Here is a 7,847-nt window from a genome sequence, read left to right on the forward strand (position 1 = left end):
GGTGGGTGGGTGGGTGGGTCACATGCCCAACCTACCATTCTGTTCTGGTATCAAAGCCGAAGGCTCAAGGGCAGGGACAGCAGAGGAGGGGTGGGGTAGCATCTGCGTCTCTATGCTCCCACAGGTCCCCCAATTCTCAGGCCCTGGCTCCCCACTTCATGGAGCCTCGGTCACGGGCCGGGGGCGTGTATGGGGGCGGGGCTGCGTGGGGCTGAGGGGGGGGGGAAGAGGTAATTAGCATCCTCCAATCCCATTGGCTCTCCTCCGGCCCTGCTTTACATACGCCCGCCCCCTTGGGCTGCCCGAGGCTTGCGGGGTTTTGTAGGGTTTGCAGCTGTCGCGGTCGTTGCTGCGCTTCAGTGCCGGGCGGGCGAGCGCCGAGCGAACCCCGGGCCGGGAACCGGGAGCCGGGGAGCCGAGAGCCGAGAGCCAGCTGCCGGCAGAGGTGCTGCCGCGGGCATCTGGGTCGATTTCCGTCCTACGAACACCGAGGCCGGCGCCCAGTGGTTTCTGCGCCCAGCCCGGCCCGGTGGGGAGCGGGTCAGACTGTTTATTTTATTTTGGAAGAAAGGGACGAGTCCGGCGTGAGCTTCTCCCCCGGCCTGGCTCGCTCCTCAGCGTGTCCCAGCTCCGGCCCGGGCTCTGGAAGATGACTCTCTGCTCTGTCCTGCGTATTGCAGCGGCGACGGCTCGGGGAGGCATCCGAAAGTAGTAACAGTAGGTAGTAGCGGCTGGTGGAAAAGTGAGCCGAGGCAGCGCGGACTCGGTTCTTCCTGCGCCCCGGCGCCCGCTTTTCCTCGCTGCTGCTTCCCCTCGGCTCCCCGGCGGCCGCAGCATGAAGTGGCGCAGCGATGGCCAGGAGAGGTAAGAAGCCCGTGGTTCGGACGCTGGAGGATCTGACGCTGGACTCGGGTTATGGTGGCGCGGCGGACTCGGTGCGCTCCTCCAACTTGTCCCTGTGCTGTTCCGACTCGCACCCGGCGTCCCCGTATGGCGGGAGCTGCTGGCCGCCTCTAGCTGACTCCATGCACAGCCGGCACAACAGCTTTGACACTGTCAACACTGCCCTGGTGGAAGACTCCGAGGGGCTGGACTGCGCCGGCCAGCATTGCTCGCGGCTGCTGCCGGACCTCGACGAGGTCCCCTGGACCCTTCAGGAGCTGGAGGTGCTGCTACTGCGCTCGCGGGATCCCCGGGCAGGCTCGGTGGCCCCCGGCGGCCTACCCAAAGACGCGCTGGCCAAGCTGTCGACGCTGGTGAGCCGGGCGCTGGTACGCATCGCCAAAGAGGCGCAGCGCCTGAGCCTGCGCTTCGCTAAGTGCACCAAGTACGAGATCCAGAGCGCCATGGAGATCGTGCTGTCCTGGGGCCTAGCGGCGCACTGCACGGCGGCCGCGCTGGCCGCGCTGTCCCTCTACAACATGAGCAGTGCCGGTGGCGACCGCCTGGGCCGCGGCAAATCGGCGCGCTGCGGCCTCACCTTCTCCGTGGGCCGCGTGTACCGCTGGATGGTGGACAGCCGCGTGGCGCTGCGCATCCACGAGCACGCGGCCATCTACCTGACGGCCTGCATGGAGAGCCTTTTCCGGGACATCTACGCGCGGGTCGTGGCCTCCGGGCTGCCCAGGAGCTGCAGCGGCCCGGGCCCGGGCTCCAGCTCCGGCCCGGGTCAGGGCTCGGGTCCCGGAGCAGCCCCCGTGGCGGATAAGGAGCGGGAGGCGCCGGGAGGGGGAGCGGCGAGCGGCGGCGCCTGCAGCGCAGCCAGCAGCGCCAGCGGGGGCAGCAGCTGTTGCGCCCCGCCGGCCGCCGCTGCCGCCGCCGCCGCCGCAGCCCCACCGGCAGCCGCCGCCAACCACCACCATCACCACCACCACGCGCTCCACGAGGCGCCCAAGTTCACCGTGGAGACTCTGGAGCACACCGTCAACAACGACTCCGAGATCTGGGGGCTGCTGCAGCCCTACCAGCACCTCATCTGCGGGAAGAACGCCAGCGGTAAGTGGCTGCGCGGGTGCTGCCCCCTCCCACCCGACCGGGCCAACTCTCGTCGTAAGTTTGCCTCCCGGCCCCCTCCCGCGCCCTTCCGGCTGCCCGCTGCTGTCTTAAGCCTCCGAGGGAACCGCCGAGCTAGGGGCGGCTAGAAACACCACTGGTCCCTCCTGCTTTTGGGATCCGCGTACTTTACGCCGCTGGTAGGGTCCCAAGTCCGAGAGGGCGCGGTTCCGCCCCGAATTCGGGGCGGGGCAGCGGCTGCCTCAGGCAGGCGGTGGGAAGAACCCAGCATCACTTTGGAGGCACAGGTGTGCGATCATTTGCGCCTAGTACATATTTCTGCCAGAGCCCTGTGTTTCGTTGTTGTTGTTTTTTTCATTTTAAACATTTTATTTATTTAAATTTATTTTTGACCTTGAAGATGCCAAATACCCGGGCGCAGGAGTTTGGCTCCTTGGAACTCGGGAGGAGGCGCATTCCGCCCTTGCCGCCCAGTTAGCATACTTCCCCGCACCCTCGGGGACACCGTCGGTGAGCGCAGGAAGGCAGGGGGCCCTGCGGCCGTAAAGGCAGAATGTTTGAGAGCTCGCTCGGCCTAGAAACAGTCGGGGAGAGGTGGGACCTATAAGCGGGAAGGCTTATAGGTCCCGAGTTTTTTCCGGGGCAGTTTTTGAGGGCCAGAGCTCACAGCTGGTGGCTGCTGCGCAATGGGCAGACCCCCCAGATTCCGACCTCTTGCCTCTGTCGTTTGGCTAGGAGGTGCAGGCGTCACCACTTGGCTTAAGGAGCGCCACAAGGGACCCGGTCAGGATGGGAGTGGGGCGGGGTTCCGAAGGGACTGTCAGTTTAAGAGGTCGTTTCCAGCAGGTTCTGTCATTCCTTCCCGCACCCCTTGTTTTGAAGGCCGGAGCTGGGTGGATTTGAACCTGCAGTTCTGGTGGCGGAGGGGTGGGGCCCAGGGCTCTTGTTTTGGAGAGCTCCAGCTGGCGGCCCTGCGTGTCTGCGAAAGCCGGAGCTAGACACTTCAAAGCTTCAGTTTTCCACAGGAAATGGTAGAAGCGTAACTGGAGACTCCAAAAGCGAAATAAAACTTTGTTGCATATTCGGCGGTTTGGCTGGAGGTTGCGTGGTTGGAGCTGAAATGCAGTCTTTCTGGGCAGATTTCATTCATGTTGCTGCCTGTCGTTTCCCCGGGGCTGCAGCAGAGATGCAGCGGGCGCGGCCCGGCCTCTTGTGGGTGCCAAGTGTGCGCGTAGGAGTGTGTGCGTATTTGTGAGAGTCTGTGTGCGCGCGTCCGTGCGTGTGTATGTAAGTGTGCCTGTGAGTGTGCGCAGAAGCAAGCAGCTCCCGCAGAAGCCCTTCGGAAACAGAACCTCCAGTTGTCAATCCCCTCACCTGGCTTTGGTCATCGTTGGGGGAGGGGAAGGAAGAAGCAAAGCTTGTGTGTGTGTGTGTGTGTGTGTGTGTGTGTGTGTGTGTGTGCGCGCGCGCGCGCGCTCGTGTGGTGGGGGCAGGATGGCGACTTCCGCGTTGATCGCCAAGACTCCTCCGGCCTCCTTGGCAGAGCCCTTCCCCTTCTGCTGCCAGTAGAGGGCTAAACCTCTAAAGGGAGGGTACCTGTGAGGCTCCCTGTGCCTGCCCACCTCCACCCGTGAACTCCTGATGAAATGGAAACACCTGGGAGAAGGCGGTGGTCTTTGTGTGTGCTTCGTCCGCAGGAGGAGTCGGATTCACCTGCAAAACCCAGGAGCTTTGGACTGGACAGTTCTTTGTTTGAAGCCCTACTCCAATAAAAAGTGCAGCGAGGCATAAGTTTCTTCCCTCCGCATGCGCCCACCACCCCTGTTCTTACCTCCCCATTACAATCTACTGGCCCCCCAGAGCCTTCCCTGCTGGAATCTCCTCCCACTCCTGTGTGTCCTTTGGGAAGAAGGAGCATTCCCGTTTGGGCTCCAGTTTGGGACGCTGGGTGCCCTGGTCTAACTCTGCCTTGACCGTTCTCTTGAAGTTATGACTGTGGGTCATAACTCACTTTCCTTCTCTGGGTCTCAATCTCCTCATCTATAAGGGCCTAGATCTGTAATACACCCCCAGGTCCTCTTGTAGCTCTGTCTCTTTTTGTTAGTAGCCTCTGCATTTTTTCAAATTGGTTTTACTTTTATGATTTTTAACATCTTTTAAAGACAGATTTTGTGTTTATCCTTTTTGGAATAAGTATAATTTGAGGAAGGAGAAGACCGCAGAGCTGGTTTGGGGCAGGGTGAATGTGTGGTGGTTAGGGTTTGCTGCCATCACAGCATTGCCCACACCACAGAGCTTAACTCCTAGGTTTCAGGGCCCCTTCACCATCTCTTGGTATGAGATAGACTGTAATTTCATTGTGATCTCTTCATCTCTTTTCCTTGGGCTTGTTAAAAATGGCAGGAAGCAGTAAGAAATGAACAGTTTATTTCTTAGGTATCTGAAACATACATTAAACATCAAACCTATTTCTTCAAATATTTTGCATGACATTCTTTCTGATATGCAAGCTTTATTAAGGAGCCCATGCTTTACATAATCTTTTTCCCCCTTTAACTCAGTAGCCTCACTTACTCATTCGTGAATTCATTTGTTCATCAATATTTATTGAGCAGCTACTAAATCTAGGGGCTGCACAAGTACTGAGGTACAAGCTAATAACAGCCAACATGCATCCAATACTACTCTATATATTGACCCATTTACTCTTCAACATTCCCTTGAAAAAGTACTGCTATTATCCCCATGATACAGAGGAGGAAGCTGAGGCACAGGCAACTTAACTGTTTTTCTCTTTAGTGACAGATGAGTTCCCTGCCTTCAGGCCATCCTCCCTGCCCTTCATTACCTACTCAGTTGAACCGAGGCCCTTGATAGCCTGACAGTCCTTCTGTTCTAACACACCATATGTTCCTATTAAACTGAACTGGGCAGTACTGGGTTTCACGTTTTTATATCCTCTGTCAAGTCTGAGAAGGCCTGGTACACAGTTGGAGCTTATTAGATGTCTGTTGAGTTGAGCAATCTATTGTGTAATATTGTACAATGATATCCTGAAAGAAACTATTGAATTCTGAGTTCCTTGAATCATCTTTTCAAGTCTTTTTACCTGGGTTGCCCATTCTTACTGCCATCTCTGCACCTGTCCACCTTTCTAATTTGCTGCTGCTACGGCTCGAGGAATCAGGAAACGGATCACATGGGAGTCATGGGGTGATAGCAGTGTCCCTTCTATCTATAGGGGTGTGGGTTCAGGGGTACTTGCATTTGTCAAAATGCGTTGCGTTGTAACTTTAAGATATGTGTGTTTCGCTGTATTGCAAATTACACTTCAGTGAAAAAAGGAAACATAAAAAAGCCAAGGCAAGCTTGGATGAAATTTTGTTTTAAATGCAGAAAGAATTTGAAGGGAAGACTGCAAGAGGCAGTGTGGTGTGATGAAAGGGAGAAGGGCTTTACACTTCGAAAGATCTAGCCTCAAATTTCGGCTCTGCCACTTTCTAGCAAGTGACTTAATTTTGCTGAATTTGTTTTTCTCATCTGCACAGTAAGGATTACAAAACAAAAAAAGACATGAAAAAGGAAGAAAACCCAAACCTACCACATAGGGTGATTAAAAGGATTAAATCAGATCAGATATGTGAAAACAACTGTCACATAGTAGGCACTCGATAATAATGGCTCTTCCTTATAAAACAGATTATTCAGGCTGGTGATAATAATAATAAGGTGATTTGGGATAGTCTCTTTCATTGCTGGGATCCCCAATCACTTTATAAACTTTAATTAACATGAGCCCTCGCCTCACCAGCACTGGTTTGGTGGGTAAGTTGGTGTTCAGGTCTTTTGCTTTTCTGTTGCTCATAAACTAAATGCTTACTCAGCAGTTTTGCTGCCTGCCCCCTGGCCCCGCCCATCACCCTGTCCACATCCCCGGAGCTGGTCGCACTGTTCCATGGTACAGTGTTGCTGTGCTGGACAAAAACGTCACAGAAGAAACCCAGCTTTTTACAAAGAACTGCAAAAGCTATCTCAGCAGCCAGCCATGTCAGTGTCTGTGCTCAAAGAGCATGTTTTTAATTAACTAGCTTAATGTAAATTAAAACTTGGAATTCGGGTCAGTGGAGGGTTATTTGGTTTTCTGTTCAGATTTGCCAGTTCAGTGCTGGGGCATTTGTAAGTAGAATGTTTCCTGAAACACACCATAAAAATAACAACAAAATAAACAATGGCGGACCAACCTGGAGATCTGGGGTCAGGGGCGGGGTGGCTAATGGCCTTTGAATAGAAGAAAGGCCTCTAATTCTGGGTCTGTTATTATTTGTAACCTTGAGCCAGACACCAAACTTACCTATAAAATGGGTCTGATTATCATTTACTGAGAGGTAAATATAAAATAGTAATTGACTTTGGAGTCAGACACACCCATAACTTGCAGTTTCCCTGTCTGTAAAATGAGTATTATAATAATAATAGCTACACTTGTATAGTGCTTATTATGTGCCAGGCACTGTTCGAAGAGTGCTATATGTTATAATTGTTGTCGTTACATTAGCTATTATAAAAGGCAACCCCCAAATCTTAGGAGCTTAACACAATAGAAGGTCCTTTCTTACTCACTAAAGTCTGACTGTGGGAGGAGTGTGGTGGGAGGGTGCTGGAGGCTCCTTTAAGTACCAAGACTGATGGAGAGAGTGCTTTCTTTATCTTCAATATGTGGACTTCAGGGCCTTCCTTGGACATTTATCCAGCCAGTAGGTAGAGACAGAAGGAGAGTATGGAGGATCTTAAGAAAAGTGTTATGGGCTAAGCCTGAAAGGAGCCTTCATCACTATGCCCATATATCATTGGCCAGATGTGTCACTGGCCCCCTTGGCCACCAAATATCTATGTGCCTCCTTCTCACACACAAAACATGCTTCCCTTCCCCTAAGGGAGGATATTCATGTTCTAGCCAATCAGTGCTTCCAACTTAAAGTGCAAGATCTTTGGGTGAATTCCGGTCCTATCCATGGGACTGAATATGGCTTCTTATGGTTCAGAGACCCATGAGCTAAAAGAGACTCATTATCTTCCCCTCTGTGCCCATATACCATATTGGAGGATAACCCATTAGGAAAAGGCAACAGTGGAAGACGCACAGAAGTCACTGTCCCTTAGTAGTTATGAAATCTTGCCAAGCAGACACTGTGTGACCATGCCCAGGAAGTGGATGAGGTTCCTTGCTTAAGCCCTGATTCAGCTCTCTGGAAGCAGTTTCCTGGTTCACCGTCCTCCATGGTCGTGGCTCTGCCCTGTGGCAGGATTTTCTTTGTCCATTATTCCTCTTGGCCACACTTGAAGTGGGTCTTGGGGAATACGACCTCCTTGAGGCTCTAAATCTTGTGTAACCTAGTTCCTGCCCTTGAACTTTAAGGGGCCCAAGGATTGTTTTAATGCTTTAACAGTAAAAGGTTTTTAAAATCCAAGCTTATAGATTTTGCCAGAACAATTCCCACAACAACTTAGTAGGATTTTCATCTATGACGTCTAGTGTGCCAGCAGTCAAAGTTATTTCCTAGACCTAATTCTCAAGCCTGGATGATTTCTTGGCTTTCTTAACCCCATACCTCAATTTCTCACTCAACTTAATGACAGCTACCTTGAGGCCATCAGGCTTATGTGGTGGGAAGCTTCACTTCATCTGATATTTATTTCACTTAGAAGTCTGCTCAATCTCTACTCTTATTGTTTGGGATCTAGGAGTATTGCCTTCTTCATGTCTACACTATTCCCTTCCAGTTTCACTTGCAAACTGACTAATTCATGCCTGAGATCCTCTCTTTCCCCAATAC

At 52.8% G+C, this 7,847-nt stretch overlaps 1 pseudogene across 1 annotated transcript; it reads left to right on the top strand.

Moving 5' to 3' along the window:
- Positions 1 to 331: 331 nt before the first annotated feature.
- Positions 332 to 2,141, top strand: LOC103087908 (ankyrin repeat and BTB/POZ domain-containing protein BTBD11 pseudogene; annotated as a pseudogene). Its single transcript, XR_014368622.1, has one exon. The product of XR_014368622.1 is annotated as an ankyrin repeat and BTB/POZ domain-containing protein BTBD11 pseudogene (transcript).
- Positions 2,142 to 7,847: the final 5,706 nt, after the last annotated feature.

Source organism: Lipotes vexillifer, unplaced genomic scaffold (assembly GCF_000442215.2).
Source record: "Lipotes vexillifer unplaced genomic scaffold, Lipotes_vexillifer_v1.1 scaffold3834, whole genome shotgun sequence".
In the NCBI taxonomy this organism is placed as follows: Eukaryota; Metazoa; Chordata; class Mammalia; order Artiodactyla; family Lipotidae; genus Lipotes; species Lipotes vexillifer.